A 21,185-nucleotide genomic window follows, 5' to 3' on the forward strand; every position below is an offset into this window, starting at 1 on the left:
ACGGAGGAGAACGAGTCAAATATGCTAACCAAAGTGCTAACACCTGACAAGCTAGATGCATGCAGGAAGAGGATCAGATTGACGAGGCATCCCATGCCGGAGTGAAGGGGAGTTTGTTAGGATTTCGGTCCCTCCAGATGGGATATGAGTACCCGGGAAGGAAGACCCGGTGAGAACCGGATGATGAGTACCTAGCAAGGAAGACCCGGTGAGAACCGGATGATGAGTACCCGACAAGGAAGACCCGGTGAGAACTGGATGATGAGTACCCGTCAAGGAAGACCTAGTGAGAACCAGATAATGAGTACCCGACAAGGAAGACCTGGTGAGAACCGGATGACGCAAGCCTGGTGAGAACCTCTCACTGGATGAAGGGACATATATGGAAATATGTTCTTGAGAGCCCATTGGGGCTATATCTGTAAATAGTCCTAATGTCATATTAGTATACAACGTACTCAACAACACTATTTATACAAGTCCTAAGAGGACTGACAGAAGTACGGTGTACTTCAATGCTCACACAAGCATCTGACACTAACTACGAGACATTAACTACCTACTAGTCTGGGCTCCTACTAGGCTTCCGGTTACTACTTGATCTGGCTCACCGACTCACTTGCTCACCGGCTCACCGATGCGGCTCATCCTTCCAGATGCCGATCCGGATCCGGTTGAGCTTGCTGCTCAACACTCCCCCTCAAGCTCAACTTGAGGTCGGATCGTAGCGTCAGTCTCCATGGCAGCCAGTCCTTCCACCCGGCTCCTTGTGGCGTCACTCCACCTCGCTCGTGCTCCTCGTCCAGTTTGGTCCCGTTTGTTGTGACCCTTCTGATTCTGCGCACCTCGACCTCCTCGGTCGGCTTGTCTGCTCAACAGGCCCAATTCAGCTCCCTCGCTGTTGTGACTTCGGCGCTTGCCGATTCGCCGATTCCTTCGTGTTGGCGTCGACTTTCGCTGCCTTCTCGTCATCTTGGCCTTGAATTGATCTAGTTCTTCCGATGAACCGAATCAACTGTCTCCAATTCGTTCCAGCTCTTGTCCGAATCGGTCGCTCCTAATTCGTTTTCTGGTTCCATGCCCTTCACCACATTGGACCATGTCCGGGTCTTGGCCTTCTTCTTCTAGTTGACTCTTTCCTTATTGACTCTGCCGCCGTTGCCGCTTGCTCCGATTTGTTCTGATGTGTCAACTTCCTTTGTCGATTCGGCTCCTTTCTTCTTCTTGTCTCTGCCTTTATCGATTCTTCCCTCACCGACGCAATCAATAGTTTCTTTGCCTTTGCCCGTTCCAGTGTCTTTGCTTGTTCTCTCCCTCAAGTGTGGCACGTCGAGATGCTGAACACCAAGCATTTCAGTGAAGTGCTGCAACTTGTCCGACCCGAGCGGTTTGGTGAAGATGTCGGCAACTTGCCGATCCATATGAACATACCAAAGTTCAACTCCACCGCTCAAGACACGCTCACGCATGAAGTGGTAGTCCAGTTCTATGTGCTTTGTGCGAGCATGGAATACGGGGTTCTTGGCGAGCTGCATGCTGCTGATGTTGTCGTAGTAGATCAGGATCGGGGTCGGCACCTCGATCCCCAGGTCATGCAGTAGTCGCCGAAGCCAAATAGCTTCACAGGTGGCAACAATAGCGCCCCGGTATTCAGCCTCAGTGCTCGAAAGGGCCACTGTTGGCTACTTTTTGCTGCTCCATGCAACAATCGCGCTACCCAGGGAAAACATATAGTCGGAGGTGGATCGGCGATTCGATGCATCGTCGGCCCAGTCGGCATCGGTATAGCCGACTAGCTCTCTGGTTATACCATGCCGGTATAACAGTCCCCGGTCCTTCGTGCCGCTCACATATCGCAAAATTCGATGTGCGCACAAAAGGTGCTCCACGGTTGGCTTCTACATATATTGGCTGATCATGCCGACCGGATAACTGATGTCGGGTCGGGTGATTGTCAAATATATAAGGCTTCCGACTATTTGTCAGAACCGCTTCTCATCGCAGGCCGGTCCGGAATCGGGATGGAGCCTCTGGTTCTGGTCCAGAGGTGTGGAGATCGGTCATCATTCTGTCATGCGGAACTTGTACAACATATTCAATACATAGTGTCTTTGTGAGAGCAATATGTCTTCGGGGGTTCAGATCACCTCGATACTAAGGAAATAGTGAAGGTCCCCCAGGTCCTTCATCTCAAATGCGTCTGACAGCTGGGACTTAACTCGGTTGATTTCATCGAGTCCGGGTCGGGTGATGACCAGAACAGCAACATACAACAAGATGCAAACTGGACCGTCCGGACCTTGCCGGATGAACAATGAAGAGTCGGACTTGGAGGCCGCAAACCCCATCTTAAACAACCTGTCTGTGATCTTCGCATTCCAAGCTCGGGGGGCTTGCTTCAGACCATAAAGTGACTTCTTCAGCCGGCATACCGCTGACTTGTTCATCTACGATTGGAAACCGGGGGGTTGGGTCATAAAGAACTCTTCTTCAAGATCGCCTTGAAGAAATGCATTCTTCATGTCCATCTGGTGAAGATGCCACCCCCTTGCCGCAGCATCCGCCAGCACCACACGAACCATCGTCATCTTCGCTACCAGAGCGAAGGTCTCGTCGTAGTCGATTTTGTGGGTCTGCGCATATCCCTTCGCCACTAACCGGGCCTTGTACCGGTTAACCGAACCGTCGCCATTGCACTTTACCTTGTACACCCACTTACATCCGATCGGTTTACAGTGTCGGGGAGGGTCAACTAGGTCCCATGTGTCGTTGGCATCAAGTGCCCGCATTTCTTCCTCCATAGCGGCACGCCAATTTGCGTCCTTTTCCGCTTCTGCGTAGCTCTCTGGATCATGCACTTCCGCCACCTTGGTCATGTACACATAGTGATGCGCCATGTACTCATTGTACCCGTACCGCTTCAAGAGGTTCTTCTGACGGGACGACCGACATAACTTATCGTTACCCGGTTTTAGGCCCTTCTTGGCCGGTTCAGTCTTTGTTGCCGAAGATCCGTCTTCTTCTTTTTCGGAGTCGGATCCACTACGATTTGACTCACCATTGCTGGTCTCGTGCTCCAGAATCTTCCTCTTCCCCTTTTCCTTGCGCGTGAACCGTCTCCTCGGTTCCTTGCTCGGGGGGAACACGACAGAGTCTCCACTATTAACCGGTTCATCTTCCAACTGGTCTGTCTGACCCAGTCACTCGTTCCGCCCGCTCAACCGAAACGATTCCGGACTCACATCTAGAGTCTCAAACCCTTCGTCTTCTAACTGGACCGGTTCAGGCTCACTAGCCTCATCCTCCGGTATCGGGACGGGGTCGGAAGTCGGAGCCGGTAAGGCATACCATGATGCCGTCTCATCAGAGCCAATATCCCGGCTTACTCGGACCTGCTTAGTCCGGGGGTTATAGCACTTATACCGCTTTCACTCATGCGAGTAATCGACTAGAATGCACTTCTCCGACTTCGGATCCAGCTTCCTCCACTTCTCATTCGATACATTCGGTTTTGGATGTAGACGGTCGTCCCGACCGCCTCGGCCCAGTAGAAATGGGGCATGCTCTTCTCCTCCAGTATTGCCCTTGGCGTGTCGACAATCGACCGGTTCTTCCTTTTGGCCACACCATTTTGCTCTAGGTGGTACTTGCAGTTGAATTCTCTCCGAATTCTGTTCTGCTGCAAATAACTGTTGAATTGGCCGGAAAAGTATTCTTTCCCGCCATCCGACCGTAGGCACTTGATCTTCCTGTCCGTTTCCCGTTCAAACAAGGTTTGAAGGTTCTGGAAACACTCGAAGACTTCGCTCTTCTGCTCAATGAGGTAGATCCATGTGTGCCTGCTGTAGTCGTCAATGAAGGAGACAAAGTATCGACTCCCGGCAACACTAATGTTCTGTGCTGGTCCCCATACATCCGAATGAATAAGGTTGAGCTTGTTACGGCTACGGTTTCATTCAGTGGGGAATGGAAGCCGGTGTTGCTTCCCGAGTTGGTAGGCTTCACTTACTTGGACCTTCCTGCCACTGAACTTCGGCAAACCGAAAACAACTTGTTTCGTTTGCAGGTCTTGAAGCCTCTGGTAATTGGCGTGGCCGATCCTCTTGTGCCAGAGATCAATATCCGATTCAATCTTCTGTCCTTTGGCGAACAAAGCGGTGCCGACGTCATTGGTGTCGAGGATGAACATCCTCCTATCTCTGCGCCCTTGCGCAATAATCTGGCCCTCTTCCTCGATGAAGCACCCAAGGTCAACAATCTAACCGACTAACACCAGGTTCTTCGTGATAGTCGGAACGTCTAATACGTTCATCAGCTTCCCCCTCTGTCCAACGTGGCTCAAAGGGACTTCTCCGACATGCACGATTGGGTGAGGAGTGTCATCTCCGGTTTCGACGACTCCCAGTTGTTCCGGTTTCTCCAAGAAGGAGCACCACTCTTTGTGGCTCGTCATGTGATTCGACGCGCTGGAATCCACGTACCACACTTCCTCCGATTTGGAATTGGTCTTCTTCATTGAGTTAGCCTCGTGTTTCATCACCAAGGCTGGCCCTTTACCAGCTTTTCCGGTTTTGGATCCTCCTGATCCTTTTGTGTAGTGCGTGTATTGTCGGTTCTCTCTGTCGGCCTTGCCATATCCGGATCTGTCCGAATCGGCACGCTTCTTCAAGCATTTGCTTTCTCTGTGGTCCTTTTTACCACAGTACCAGCATTCCGTGTCGGCCTTTGCTTGCCGGCCTCTAGCGCCACCTTGACTCCCCCTACTTGTGGAGGGTCCGGAACTGTTGTCGGCACGTTCTTTGTGCCTTCGGTCCTACTCTTGCTGGCTGCTACCATTGCGAGCCAACCCGCCTCGTCCACCACGTCCGCGGGGCCGATCCGCCTCCGTGTACAACATCTGACTGTCGGTGGGTGCACTTGTTGACACACCGTCGTGGTTCTCCTCTACAAGGAGCATCGACTGTAAGTCGAAAAATGATGGCGTTCGGAACGCTCTAAACTTAGATGCTAGGCCCCCAAGACAGATATGCACCATCTCATCTTCCTCTACATTGTCGTTGCTAGAGGTAAGTGAGTCAGAGATCTCTTTGATTCGGGCCGTGTAATCGGCTACCGACATGTCCTTCTGTTGGACATTGCTCAACTCCTGTCGGAGTTGCAGCTTCTGGGCCGTAGTGCTTACCGCGAAAACCTTCTTCAGGTTTCCCCAAGCTTCTTTTGGCGTCGGGGTCGGAATACCGAACAAGACTCCTGACTCAACTAGTTCAACAAATGTCGATCGTCAAAAAGAACCGATCAAAGAATCCGAACTAGATATTACGGCACCCAGGAGATCTGGACAAGCTCGAAGGCAAACAGAGTTTTATCAACCGGGCCTCGACTATGTCAACTACACAGATGCAGGCGAACCAAGCACGTATGACGAAGCTATGGCCGCACCGGACGCCGAAACATGGCTGCAAGCCATGAAATCTGAAATGGACTCGATTCATCAGAATAAGACATGGGAGTTGGTCGAACTACCAGCAAGAAGAAAACCGCTACCTTGCAAATGGGTGTTCCGATACAAGTATGTATTCGACTCAAAGAAACCCAAGTACAAAGCTCGGCTTGTCGCGAAAGGATTCAAACAAGAATATGGGGTCGACTACGACGAGATATTCTCACCAGAAGTGAAGGCGACAGAAGATCTAGAGCTTGAGCAGATGGACGTAAAGACGACATTCCTACACGGAGATCTGGAAGAAGACATATACATGTCTCAACCGGCAAGCTTCCCAGCGACTGGGGAGGACAATCACCTCATATGCAGACTAAAGAAAAGTCTATATGGCCTCAAACAAGCACCGAGAATGTGGTACCAAAAGTTTGACTCCCACATAAGGAAGCTTGGATACAACAGATCAGACTCTGACCCATGCATGTATGTTCGACAACTGGCCCGACAAGTCCAGGATCTATCTGATCCTTTATGTCGACGACATGTTGATTGCAGGGAGCAATCAAGTAGAGATCAGAAAGCTGAAGCGGAGCCTTCACGCAAAGTTCGCGATGAAGGAGCTCGGACAAGCCCGACACATACTAGGCATGAGGATAGAGCGAAATCAAATGACCAAAACTCTCCAACTCTCCCAGTCCGAAAACATCCGCAAGGTGCTGAAGCACTTCAACATGGAGAATGCGAAGCCAGCACCAACACCACTTCCAACATCGATCAGAATATCAGGCAGAGACTCTCCAGCAAACGACAAGGAGAAAGAGCTTAATGGAAAGATACCCTACGCATCGGCAGGTTGATGTTGTCAAATTGAATGTCAATTGTGTTACCCGGCTGGCAAGAAGGCTTAAGGAGGTCCACACCAGAGTGTGAAAGGAATAGTTTATTCGGGAACTGTTGTAATTAGTAGTCTTAATATATATTAATATATGAGAAGATGTGGACGGACGGACCGGAATCGGTATGCCGATCCGGATCCCGAAAAGGTGTCGGTTGGCACCGTTTTGTACTTCGCACCAGAGACCTATATAAAGGCCCGGTTACAATGTAATCGACAACGGATAATTAATAGTACTTATTGCCTTAATCTTTATTGATTACCGTTGTGTACTCATTGTTATATCTTACGCGTGTTAATGATGTGTTGCTAAGTAACCTATTAAGGTCTAATTAAGTGTTGTGTCGCAAGTCATTCTACCGTAACACCCTTTGGTGAAGTGTCTTAAGTGGACACCTTGTGTTAGACTGTTGTCCGGCCCTAGGATTAACAAGTTGTGCATCCGTGGTTCCTTTCAGATACCTAAGGATGTGTTTGATGGCCTCACAATGCTTCTTTCTTGGGTTTGACATGTACCGGTTGACCACCCCTACGGCATAGGCTAGGTCAGGTCGGGTCGCCACCATTGCGTACATGATGAAGTCGAAGGCTACACCGATTCCAACTACGCTGGAAACACAGATAATCGGAAATCGACATCAGGCAACATCTTCACCTGTAGTGGTGGTGCAATATCATGGAGGTCGAAACTACAGGAGTGCACGACTCTCTCTACCACAGAAGCTGAGTACATAGCAGCGTCGGAAGCAGCGAAGGAAGCGATCTGGCTGCACCGACTGTCTGCCGATTTCGAAACTGAAAACTGAATAGACCGACCAACACCGACCATCTATTGCGACTCACAAAGCAAAATACACCTCATCAACAATCCCGTCTACCATGCGAAGATGAAGCAAACTGAGGTGTGGTATCATCATATCCGGGAGCTCGTGACCAAGAAGAAACTCAAAGTTCAGAAGATCAACATCGAGGTGAACATCGTCGATTGCCTGACGAAGCCACTCCCAGATCAACGCTTCGGAATGCTAAGGACGAAGATGGGGCTATGATAAGCGACCGAGCAGAAGAAAGCCGAACGATGAGCAGAAGGGAAGAGCTGACCGACACTCATACTATACCTCTGCCAACTCGGCTACTTGCCGATAGACTTGTAACATAAGATCTAGTTAAATTTGTAATCTAGGTTTACAGGGGAGATAACCCCAACCACTTGTACATGGAAGAAAGAGTAGTCCTTTTACGGGGAAGTTTGTTGGCATAAAAGGCCGACTCCTTCCAAGTTGTATCCGTCCGAGTGTGAACTCGTTAATAAGTTAGGGCTTAGTATATAAGCGAATACCTAACATTGTAATGAGAGAGGATGACGAGTAGACGATTGTAATCTCTGTGAGAGAAAAACGCGTTGTGTAGAAATAAGAAGCTCTCCATTAAAGCTTGCAACTGTGTAAGTCTATATCGTGCACCAACTTCGTTAGCTCCTCTAGAGCTGAGCCCCTAGACGGTCCTACGACCACATTGGTCAGCAGCGTGCCCCACTTGAGCCACCGTCTCATTTTGGCCGCTCTCGTCAGAAGCGGTTCCTCTGACTTCCTCCTGGCACCCGCGTCGGTCGTCGACGACCCTGCGTCGTTCCAATCGTGCTGCTTGTCGAAACGACTGCAAACTCTTTTGACCACAGCCCAGTCGGCCGTGAGCCCTTCATCCGTCTCCAAGAGGAAACCAACCTTCTCGCGGTCGAGCACGTTGACCGACTTCACAAACATTAGGACCTTGCTCGTATCGAGCACGGTCCGGTCTAGCATCAAGAGTCGCGCGAACCCCCTTTCGAACTCCTGAAGCATGGCCAACGTATTCCGTCCCTTGTCAAGGCTCTCGACCCAATCCATAACGTCCTTCTTCGACAGCCAGAGAGAGTCATCAAAGTCGTACTTCTCGAGCAGCCGCCCCTCGAAGTTTGCCCAATTACGGCAGTCCGCTTGCACTTCGAGCACCTCCACACGGATGCTCGGCATTACAACCCGAGGGAACCAGGACAACCGTCTGTCCTCCAGAACATTCCTCATTAGCATCTCGGCCCTGTAGGCTTCCAAGTAGCTTGTTGTGTCTTTCCCATTAAACCGGCCTATCTTGTCGACCATCGTTTCTATGACCCTATCAAGGGCGCTCGTGCCCTCATAAGCGATAACTAGGCGGTCTACAACCCCCGCCATTGCTTCAATGAGTTCACTTCCTCTCATCTCCGGACTCTTTTGTTGCCCCTTTCACGTCGGGTTCACCAAAGATGTCACGGTTTTCCGCGAGTAAGTGTTGAAACGGGCAGGACCACGGGGGTCTCGAACCAAGGAGTTTGAGGGAGTAGGAAGGCCAACCGTGATGGTGGGCCTGATCGGTTGCCGGAAGCCGGATAGCGAGTGTGTAGGTTCGCGGAAGGAACTGTGTCGTGTAGTTCACATGTAGAGCGGGAAACCCGTTATGAAGAAATAGAAATAGAGATGAAAACCCGAAACGAGAAGCTTATAGATTAAGGTAAGAATATTACAACCAGGCTTGGCCGGTAGGAGACCCATACGCTCTACAAAACACACCCCCACCCATACACGCACACAAACAAACCAAGGAGCCTCTGGTCAGGAGTTCACGGGCTTCTGACGCGAGCAGAGGCTTCCTTACATAGAGCGAGAGAGGGGGGGGAGGGGGGAGCCCTCCCGTTTTATAGCACAAGGGGACACCATTACATGGTGATCGGTGTCAGAGATTCCCCGCCCCCCCGATTTCTTTTGTGCCTGTGGGACTTTAAAGTACCTCATTAAATTCTACTACCTAGTACTTACTAGTCCTATTCTATTTACATTATGCCAATACATAATACTTGATTCGTGTGCATCGATGCACACACCTGTTCGCATGCACTTGGCTCCGTTTCTCTTTGTGGTCAGAATTTCTTAATGGTTGCGCCTCTAGCAGCATCCTTTATAACCTCTTAATCGCCTTCTTTGCTCTTGCTTCATTCGAACTTCCTTCCCTTCTTGAGCAACCCATACAAAGGTGTTGAGCGGCAAGCTCAACCGGATCCGGATCGGTTGAATAAGCCTGAGCCGGATCAGCATCCGAAAGGATGAGCCGGTGAGCAATTGAGCAAGTGAGCCAATGACCTGGGGAGCTGGATAGCTAGATCAAGCAGTAACTGGGAGCCTAGTAGTAGCCTAGACTACTAGGTAGTTAATGTCTTGTAGTTAGTGTCAGACGCTCGTGTGAGCATTGAAGTACACCGTACCTCTGTCAGTCCTCTTAGGACTTGTATAAATAGTGTTGTTGAGCACCTTGTATGTACAGAGAATTTTACAGAGTTGTTGATAATATATTTAAGTTGTTTTGCTCTTTCTCTGTCTCTCCTGCGTACCTTCTTAGTGTTAATCTCTCTCTCTTTGTTGCTATACAGCTAAGCTGGTTGTCTAACGCTTCCACACCTTCGTTTTTACATGGTATCAGAGCGCGAGGTTTAAGAACCTTTGTAGCCGACATCAGCATCTAAAGACAAACCCTAAGACCCGGTAAGAACAGAAAGAGAAGTGATGGACAGAGGAATGGCTAGCTCGCTCCCGGTGGAGAAGCTCGACAGATTCAACTACGCATCTTGGTCATACAAGATCCACCAGTACCTGCTTGGGCATGGTTACTGGAGCTATGTTGACGGAGCTAACAACACACCACCTGATGCGGCACACAAGGACTTGACAGGAACTACACGCTTCGATGAACAACACTCGGCCACAACCGAGCTTAGAATCAAAACATAGAAAAAAACGGGGAATGTATGCACGACACAAAGGAGAGAAAAGTACACAGGATGTTTAACGTGGAAAACCCTGAGAGGGAAAAACCACGGGAGTCCACAGACTCCAAACTATCACTATATCACAATGATTACAACAGTGAGCTCACGGAGGCAACGACCTCGTGCTCACGATCTTCGCCACAGGCGGCGGTTACAACAGAGGCAACGACCTCTTTCTCTCTCTCTATCTGTACACTGTTACGTGCTCTCTCTTCTTGCACCAACAAGAATGACAACCACATCACCACACATAAAGTTTGCCCTAAGTCATATTTATACTAATATGACTTTTCGGCTATTTACAAATATAGCCTCAATGGACTCTCAAAAACATCCAGTGAGCACTTCTCACCGGGCCTTCACAATCTGGGTCTTGCCGGGTACTCCTCATCCGGCTCCCACCGGGTCTTCCGTAACCGGGTACTCCTCATCCGGTTCTCACCGGGTCTTCCGTTTCTGGGTACTCCACATCCAGATTCGGTCGAGGCTCCTCATCAGTACTGTTCTTCTCATTTCCCATCCAGAGGAACTTGTTTCCTAACAAACTCCCCCTTCACTCCGGCATGGGATGTCTTACTAGTCCGATCCGCTTCCGGCATGCGTCCAGCTTGTCGGGTATCAGTACTTTGGTCAGCATATCTGACCCGTTCTCGGCTGTGTGAAGCTTCGTCAGCGCGAACTCCTGGTCATCTACTCGCTCCCGGATCCAGTGATACCTGTGCTGGATGTGCTTTGTCCGGGAATGGTAGGCCGCATTCTTAGCAAGGTGGATGGCACTTTGACTGTCGCAATAGAGCTGGTATTCATCTTGCCGAATACCGAGCTCTCCGATGAAGTCCTTCATCCATAGTATTTCCTTGCTGGCTTCCACAACCGCCATGTACTCCGCCTCCGTGGTTGACAACGCAACCGTCTTTTGCAGCCTCGATTGCCACGAAACAGCTCCCCCTGCATATGTCATTACATACCCGGATGTAGACCAGCTGGTATCCACATCAGCCGACATGTCCGAATCGGTAAAACCGTCAAGTTGAGGTTTACCGGAGCCAAATCGGAGACACATGTTCGAAGTGCCCTTCAAGTACCGGAGTATCCATTTGACCGCGTTCCAATGCTCCTTGCCAGGATTGCTCATGAACCGGCTCACCATTCCAACTGCGTATCCTATATCCGGTCGGGTACACACCATTATGTACATTAAGCTCTCGACAGCAGAGGCATATGGAACCTTCATCATATCAGACTTCTCTGCTTTCGTATTCGGGCTTTGCTTACCGGATAATCTGCAGTTTGCCGGGAGTGTCAATCCGACCGGTTTCGCTTCTAACATGTTGAACCGTTGAAGCACCTTTGTCACGTATTTCTCCTGTGACAGCCACAACTGCTTTGTTGGCCGGTTCTGGATGATATGCATCCCCAACATCTGTCTTGCCGGACCCAAGTCTTTCATTGTGAAGGTTTGATTGAGAGCCTTCTTCAGCATTCGTATTTTGGCTTGGTCCCGTCCGACGATCAACAGGTCGTCCATGTACAGAAGGAGTATCAGGAAGTCGCCTCCTTCGAACTTCTTCACAAACACGCAGTGATCAGCCTGCATCTTGTGGTACCCTTGATCGGTCATGAAGGAGTCGAACTTCCGGTACCATTGTCGGGGAGCCTGCTTCAGTCCGTACAAGCTCTTCTTCAACCGGCATACCAAGTGCTCCTTCCCTTTCACCACGAATCCTTCCGGTTGCTGCATGTAGATCTCCTCTTCGAGGTCACCGTGAAGAAATGTCATCTTCACGTCTAGCTGCTCTACCTCGAGGTCCATGCTAGCCGCTATACTCAGCACCGTCCGGATGGAGGTCATCTTTACTACCGGGGCAAATATCTTGTCGAAGTCCACGCCCTTCTTCTGCTGGAACCCCTTCACCACGATCCTGGCTTTGTATCTCGGGGGGTTGCCGGCATCTCCCGGTTTCAACTTGTACACCCACTTATTTCGGAGTGCCCGCTTTCCTTTCGGCAACTCCACCAATTCGTACGTATGGTTCTCATGCAGGGAATCCATCTCATCCTGCATGGCACTTAACCATTTTCAGTTGTGGGTGTCATCCTTTGTTTCTTCGAAGCTTTCTACCTCCCCCTCATTGGTTAGCAGCACGTGCTCTGTATCCAGAAATCTCCGGGGGGCCCTTCTCTCTCTGAAAGGATATCTCCGTCTTTGGGCTTCGGTAACCGGCTCCTCCATTTGCTCCGAATCCGAATCCGATTCGGGGTCTTGGTTGGTTCCGGTTTCAGCTTCCTCTACTTCTTCTTCTGCCGGTTCGATATCCTCACCGTAATCGGCTCGTTCCTCGAGTGCTAATCGGTCTCTTGCCGGCTGGGTCTGCTCATCGTAGAGTCGATCCTTACCGGTCTACTCGGAGTTCATTATCTTCTTCTGTGACTCCCAGTTCGGTCCTCCATGAAGATAATATCTCGACTCCAGAATACCTTCTTGTCGACCGGGTCCCACAATCGGTAGACGAACTCATCGTCGTCGTAACCGAGGAATATGCATGTTCAGGTCTTTGGATCTAACTTTCCTCTCCGGTCCTTAGCTACATGCACGTACGCGAGACACCCGAACACCTTCAGATACCGGTAGGACACTTCCTTACCGGTCCATACTCTTTGTGGCGTGTCTCCATCCAAGGGTACTCAAGGTGATCTGTTTATCACATATGTCGACGTCGACAGTGCCTCAGCCCAAAACGTCTTGGGTAGTTTTGCATGCGCCAGCATACTCCAGACCCTCTCCATTATAATCTGGTTCATCCTCTCGGCCAGCTCGTTTAGTTCCGGCATCTTCAGCATGGTAAATTCGAGCTGGATTCCCTTCGAGCGACAGTACTCCTCGAACTGCCCCCGGTATTCACCTCTATTATCTGCTCGAACCGCCTTCAACTTCCGGCCGGTTTCTCTTTCCACTCTCACGTGGAGTTCGTTGAAGACGAATAGCACCTGATCCTTCGTCTTCAACGGTGTGGCCCACAGCTTCTGGCTGTGGTCATCTATGAACGTCACGAAGTACTGCGCTCCGGCATGTGACTTCGTGTCCACTTGACATACATCAGTATGCACCAACTCCAGTGGTGCATTACGTCTCATCGGTGGCCTCGATCGGAAGGAGGTCCGGTTTTGTTTACCGGCCAAACAATCAGTGCACTTCTCCAAGTGCACGTTCTTTACTGGAATAAGGTTGTCTTTTGCAAGCCTCTTCATCCCCTTCTCTCTCATGTGACACAGCCTCTTGTGCCACAGCTCACCGGCAGTGTCGGATGCCACGTTCACTTCCTCCGGACATAACCGGGCATTCAGCAGGTACAACATGTTTACCTTCCGGGCCCGAGCCACAATCAGGCTCCCTTTGCAGAACTTCATAACATTGTTCTGGATGCTCCCGTGTAGTGTAGCCTTCATCATCTAGCCGACCGGCTGATATCAGGTTCAGACGAACCTCCGGAACGTGTCGAACATCCTTCAGCAGCATCTTGCATCCGGTTGGTGTTGTCAACCACACGTCTCCTATGCCGACAATTCGGCATGTACCTTCATTCCCCATCCGGACACAGCCGTGATCACCGGTTGAGTAGGACGAGAAGCATTTCCGGTCCGGGGTAAGGTGGAACGACGCTCCGGAGTCGACCACCCAGGTCATCTCGTCGTCGGCAAGGTTTAGCTCACTCTCCTCCGTGATGAGCATCAACTCTTCTTCACTTGCCGCGATTGCCGTCGTTCCCTTCCGGTCCGGCCCCCTCCAGTCTTTATTGTTCTGGTCCGGGGTCCGCTTCGAATCGGTACAGTCGGTTTCCTTGTCTTTTCGGAAATGCCGACAGTTCTTCTGGAAGTGTCCCGGCTTGCTGCAATAGAAGCAAATAGGCCTCCCCCTTGACTTTGACCGTGTCCCCGACTTCTCCCGGTTCTGGGGACTACGGTTCCTTTGTCTTCCACATTCCGATTCGGTAAGGAGCGCTTTGGAGTCGGAGCTCGTATCCTTATCTTTCCGACGCGCCTCCTCATCTTGCAAGCTCGACTTCACTCTTGCTAGGGATAACCGTTTCCCTTCCGACCCGGCGTTGCCCAAGGTGACAACCAACGTCTCCCAACTATCCTGGAGGGAGCCGAGCAGGAGTAGTGCTAGTACCTCATCGGCTAGAGGTACTTCCAATGATGTTGCCTGGTGTATCAGCCCTTGGAAGGCATTCATGTGCTCCGCCATGCTGGAGCCATCTTGGTACCGGAGTCTTACTAGCTTCCGGAATACTGAAACCTGGTTAACAACATTTTTGTTCTGAAACATAATGTCGATCTTCTCCCAAAGCTCATGAGCCTTGCTCTCTTCATTGAAGTTGTTGTATAGGCTCATGTCGATGAAGCACCATATGTACACCGTTGTCTTCATGTGCATCACCTCCCATATCGTGGTGTCGATTTTGTCCGGTCTCTTGTTCCCGAACTGAACCGGCAACCAAAGGTCTTTAACCACAAGCATGTCCCTCATCTTCGACTTCCACAAGGAACAGTTGGAGCCGGTGAGCTTGAACATGCCTCCAACGATTCGTCCATTTTCTGTGTTGTTTCGCTCTGATACCACTTTGACAAGAACTACACGCTCCGATGAACAACGCTCGGCCACAACCGAGCTTAGAATCAAAACACAGAAAAAAACGGGGAATGTATGCACGACACAAAGGAGAGAAAAGTACACAGGATGTTTAACGTGGAAAACCCTGAGAGGGAAAAACCACGGGAGTCCACAGACTCCAAACTATCACTATATCACAATGATTACAATAGTGAGCTCACGGAGGCAACGACCTCGTGCTCACGATCTTCGCCACAGGCGGCGGTTACAACAGAGGCAACGACCTCTTTCTCTCTCTCTCTCTGTACACTGTTACGTGCTCTCTCTTCTTGCACCAACAAGAATGACAACCACGTCACCACACATAAAGTTTGCCCTAAGTCATATTTATACTAATATGACTTTTCAACTATTTACAAATATAGCCTCGATGGACTCTTAGAAACATATTTACGAATATGTCCCTTCATCCGGTGAGCACTTCTCACCAGGCCTTCACCATCCGGCTCTTGCTGGGTACTCCTCATCCGGTTCCCACCGGATCTTCCGTAGCCGGGTACTCCTCATCTGGTTCTCACCTGGTCTTCCGTTTCCGGGTACTCCACATCCGGATTCGGCCGAGGCCTGTTTCCTAACAGGACTTCCAAGTGTGGGAACAAGCAGCAACAGAGTGATGTACTGCTTTGCGTCCAGTCTCGAAGACCAGCTGTTGAGCCATGTCCGAGATGCCAAGACATCAAAAGAAGCTTGGGGAAACCTGAAGAAGGTTTTCGCGGCAAGCACTACGGCCTGAAAGCTGCAACTCCGATAGGAGTTGAGCAATGTCCGACAGAAGGACATGTCGGTAGCCGATTACACGGCCCAAATGAAAGAGATTTGTGACTCACTTGCCTCTATCAACGTCACTGTAGAGGAAGATGAGATGGTGCAGATCTGTCTTGGGGTCCTAGCGTCTAAGTTTAGAGCGTTCCGAACGGTGGTATGTACAAGGGAGAATACGTCGTCATTTTTCGACTTACAGTTGATGCTCCTTGTAGAGGAGAACCACGCCGGTGTGTCAACAAGTGCACCCACCGACAGCCGGATGCTGTACACGGAGGCGGATCGTCCCCGTGGGTGTGGTGGACGAGGCGGGTCGGCTTGCAATGGTAGCGGTCAACAAGAGTAGGACCGAAGGCGCAGAGAACATGCCGACAGCAGTTTCGGACCCTCCACAAGCAGGGGGAGGATCCAAAACCGGAAAAGCCGGTAAAGGGCCAGTCTTGGTGATGAAACACGAGGCTAACCCGATGAAGAAGACCACTTCCAAATCGGAGGAAGTGTGGTACGTTGATTCCGGTGCGTCGAATCACATGACGAACGACAAAGGGTGGTTCTCTTTCTTGGAGAAACTGAAACAACCTGGAGTCATCGAAACCGAAGACGACACTCCTCACCAAATCATGCATGTCGGAGAAGTCCCTTTGAGCCACGTCGAACAGAGGGGGAAGCTTATGAACGTATTACACGTTCCAACTATCACGAAGAACCTGGTGTCAATTGGTCAGATCGTTGACTAGGGGATGCAGGTGCGGTTTACGCACCTTGGGTGCTTCATCGAGGAAGAGGGCCAGATTATTGCGCAAGGATGTTCATCCTCGGCATCAATGATGTTGGCACCGCTTTGTCTGCCAAAGGACAAAAGATTGAATCAGATATTGATCTCTGGCACAAGCGGATCGGCCACGTCAATTACCGGAGGCTTCAAGACCTACAAATGAAACAAGTTGTTTTTGGTTTGCCGAAGTTCAGTGGTCGGAAGGTCCAAATATGTGTAGTCTGCCAACTCGAGAAGTAACACCGGCTTCCATTCTCCACCGAATGAAACCGTAGTTGTAACAAGCTCGACCTTATTCATTCGGATGTATGGGGACTAGCACAAAACGTTAGTCTTAGAGGGAGTCAGTATTTCGTCTCCTTCATCGACGACTACAGCCGACACACATGGATCTACCTCATTGAGCGGAAGAGCGAAGTCTTCGAGTGTTTCCGGAACCTTCAAAGCTTGGTTGAATGGGAAACAAAAAGGAAAATCAAGTGTCTGCGATCAGATGCTGGGAAAGAATACTTTTCCAACCAATTCAACAGTTATCTGCATGAGAACGGAATTTGGAGAAAATTTAGCTGCAGGTACACAACGGAGCAAAACGGTGTGGCCGAGAGGAAGAACCGGTCTAGAGGAGAAGAGCATGCCCAAATTCTACTGGGCTAAGGCAGTCCGAACGGCCGTCTATATCCAAAACTGGATTGGTGACAAGGTGTCCATGCAAGAGCTATATTTCAGGCGCAAGCCGAATTTGAGACACCTTCGGATATTCGGTAGCATTGCATATGTGCATGTGCTGGATGAGAAGCGGAGGAAGTTAGATGCAAAGTCGGAGAAATGCATCCTGGTCGGTTACTCGCATGAGCAAAAGGGGTATAAGTGTTATAACCCCCGGACGAAGCAAGTCCGAATTAGCCGGGATGTTGAGTTTGATGAGACGGCATCATGGTATGCCTTACTGGCTCCGACTTCCGACCCCAAACCGATACCGAAGGATGAGGCTAGTGAGCCTGAACCGGTCCAGTTAGAAGATGAAGGGTTCAAGACTCTAGATGTGAGTCCGGAATCGTTTTGATTGAGTGGACCGAATGAGCAGCTTAGACGGTGTCGTGAAGAATTTCGACCAGAGGCGGAAACCGGGAAACATTGGCTACATCGGCGGGGTGCAGCGTGTGTACGCACCCATGTACATTTAGTGTGAATATCGAGGGCGCCTTTATGGCGCCGAAGAGTAGTCAAGTCGAGACAGACGATCCCATGTAAGTTGGGATTCATCCCACATTGTAACGCACCCCTCTCCTTGTTCTATAAAAGGAAGGGAACACCCTTTGGGAAAGGGTTGCCCATTTTGCATTAGAGGGTATACCGTTAGGTTTAGAGTTAGTTTCTTCTGCTTCTTCTTCTTCTCCCCCTGAATGTTCGCTTAGGGTTTGCTTCAGCTCATCTCCTGCGCAAGACCCCTCTCGGCGCGACAAGCCCATGAGCTCCCCGACCGGCGGCTTGGCAGCTGACGACTACTGTAACCTACCTTGGACCGGCTTGAAGCTGGGAATGTATTCTTCGTTTATATATATATACATATACGTTTGCATCTGTCTGTGTATATTCGCGTCTTCGTGGGTGTCGGGTGCTTCCCCTTTCCTGCATCTCCTGTACATAAGGGCGTGAGTCGGGTTGGCCTGTGTGTGTGTGTGTGTGTGTGCGTGTGTGTGCGTAAGTCAGTGTTAAGCGCACGCTCTCTCTCTCTCTCCCTTCGGTTGCTTCCGGTGTGCTTTTGGGATGCCCCGGAAACGGTGAAGCACGACTTCCTACGCTCCATCACTCCCTAGTCCAAGACCCCCGCGGTCCCGCCTTTCTCCACGCACACACGTAACAACGCGACAACGGGATGACCAGTCGGATGAGAAACCGGCGAGTAGTGGAGACTCTACCGTGCTCTCCCCACGCAAGGAACCGAGGAGACGGTTAACGCGCAAAGAGAAAAGGGGAAGAGGAAAGGAAGATGCCGGAGCACGAGACCGGCATGGTGAGTCGGATCGGAGCGGATCTGACTCCGAAAAAGAAGAAGGTGGATCTTTGGCAACGAAGACCAAACCGGCCAAGAAGAGCCTCAAACCGGGTAACGATAAGTTACACCGGTCTTCCCGTCAGAAGAACCCCGTGAAGCGGTACGGGTACAATGAGTACATGGTGCATCACTATGCGTACATGACCAAGGTGGCGGAAGTGCGTGACCCAGAGAGCTACGCAGAAGCGGAAAAGGATGCAAATTTGTGTGCTGCTATGGAGGAAGAAATGCGGGCACTTGATGCCAACGACACATGGGACCTAGTTGACCCTCCCTGACACTGTAAACTGATCGGATGTAAGTGGGTGTACAAGGTAAAGTGCAACGTCGACAGTTCGGTTAACCGGTACAAGGCCTGGTTAGTGGCGAAGGGATATGCGCAAACCCACGGAATCGACTACGACGAGACCTTCGCTCCGGTAGCGAAGATGACGACGGTTCGTGTGGTGCTCGCGGTTGCTGCGGCAAGGGGGTGGCATCTTCACCAGATGGACGTGAAGAATGCATTTCTTCAAGGCAATCTTGACGAAGAGGTCTTTATGACCCAACCCCCCGATTTCCAGTCGGAGATGAACAAGTCCGCGGTATGCCGGCTGAAGAAGTCACTTTACGGCCTGAAGTAAGCCCCCCGAGCTTGGAATGCAAAGATCACGCACTGATTGCGTAAGATGGGGTTTGTGGTCTCCAAGTCCGACTCTTCGTTGTTCATCCGGAAAGGTTCGGACGGTCTGGTTTGCATCTTGCTGTATGTTGATGATCTAGTCATCACCGGACCCAGACTCGATGAAATCAGCCAAGTCAAGTCCCAACTGTCGGACGCATTTGAGATGAAGGACTTGGGGGACCTTCACTATTTCCTTGGGATCGAGGTAATCCGAACCCCCGACGGCATATTGCTCTCACAAAGACACTATGTGTTGAATATGTTGTACAAGTTAGGCATGACGGAATGCCGACCGATCTCCACACCCCTGGACCGGAACCAAAAGCTCCGTTCTGACTCCGAACCGGCCTGTGATGAGAAGCAGTTCCGACAAATCGTCGGAAGCCTTATATATTTGACAATCACCCGACCCGACATCAGTTATCCAGTCGGCGTGATCAGCCAATATATGGAAAAGCTGACCGTGGAGCACCTTTTGTGCACGCATCGAATTTTGCGATATGTGAGCAGCACGAAGGACGGGGGATTGTTATACCGGCATGGTATAACCGAAGAGCTAGTCAGCTACACTGATGCCGACTTGGCCGAGAATGCATTGGATCGTTAATCCACCTCTAGCTATATGTTTTCCCTTGGTAGTGCGGTTGTTGCATGGAGCAGCAAAAAGCAGCCAATAGTGGCCCTTTCGAGCACTAAGGTTGAATACCTGGGTGCTACCATTGCCACTTGTGAAGCCATTTGGCTTCGGCGACTGCTGCAAGACCTACGGATCGAGGTGCCGACCCTGATCCTGATCTACTACGACAACATAAGCAACATGTAGCTCGCCAAGAACCCCGTATTCCATGCTCGCACAAAGCACATAGAAGTGCACTACCACTTCGTGCGTGAGCATGACTTGAGCAGTGAAGTCGAACTTCCGTATGTTCATATGGATCGGCAAGTTGTCGACATCTTCACCAAACCGCTCGAATCGGACAAGTTGTAGCACTTCACCGAAATGCTTGGTGTTCAGCATCTCGACGTGCCACACTTGAGGGGGAGAACAGGCACAGGCAAAGACACCGGAACGGGCAAAGGCAAAGAAACTGTTGATTGCGTCGGTGAGGGAAGAACCGACAAAGGGAGAGACAAGAAGAAGAAAAGAACTGAGTCAACAAAGGAAGTTGACACATCCAAACAAGTCGGAACAAGCGGTAGCGGCGGTAGAGTCAAGAAGGACAGAGCCGACCAGAAGAAGAAGGCCAAGACCCAGACATGGTCCGATGTGGTGAAGGGCCTAGAACCGGAAGACGAATCGGGAGCTACCAATTCGGATAATAGCTAGAACGAATCAGAGATATCTGATTCGGTTCAACATACGGATTTGGAAGAACCGGAACAATTCAAGGCCAAGAGGACAAGAAGGCAATGAAAGTCGACGCCAACACGAAGGATTCGGCGATTCGGCAAGCGCCGGAGTCACAGCAACGAGGGAGTTGAATTGGGCATGTTGAGCAGACAAGCCGACCAAGGAGGTCGAGGTGCGCAGAATCAAAAGGGTCGCGGCAAACAGGACCGGACCGGTTGAGGAGCGTGAACGAGGCGGAGTGATGCCAGAAGGAGCCAGGTGGAAGGACCGGTTACCATGGAGACTGACACTACGATCTGACCTCAAGTTGAGCTTGCAGGGGAGTGTTGAGTGGCAAGCTCAACCGGATTCGAATCGGCTGAATAAGCCCGAGCCAGATCGGCATCCGAAAGGATGAGCCAGATCGATGAGCTGGGGAGCCGGTTAGCTGGATCAAGCAGTAACCGAGAGCCTAGTACCAGCCTAGACTACTAGGTAGTTAATGTCTCGTAGTTAGTGTCAGACACTCGTGTGAGCATTGAAGTACACCGTACTTCTATCAGTCCTCTTAGGACTTGTATAAATAGTGATGTTGAGCACGTTCTATGTACAGAGAATTTTACAGAGTTGTTGATAATAGATTTAAGTTGTTTTGCTCTTTCTCTATCTCTCCTGCGTACCATCTGTGTGTTAATCTCTCTCTCTCTCTCTGTTGCTATCCAGCTAAGCCGATTGTCTAACTCTTCCGCACCTTCG

Source organism: Azolla caroliniana, unplaced genomic scaffold (genome assembly GCF_043228905.1).
Source record: "Azolla caroliniana isolate FFs.n. ecotype wild unplaced genomic scaffold, voAzoCaro1.0.p SCAF_18, whole genome shotgun sequence".
NCBI lineage: Eukaryota > Viridiplantae > Streptophyta > Polypodiopsida > Salviniales > Salviniaceae > Azolla > Azolla caroliniana.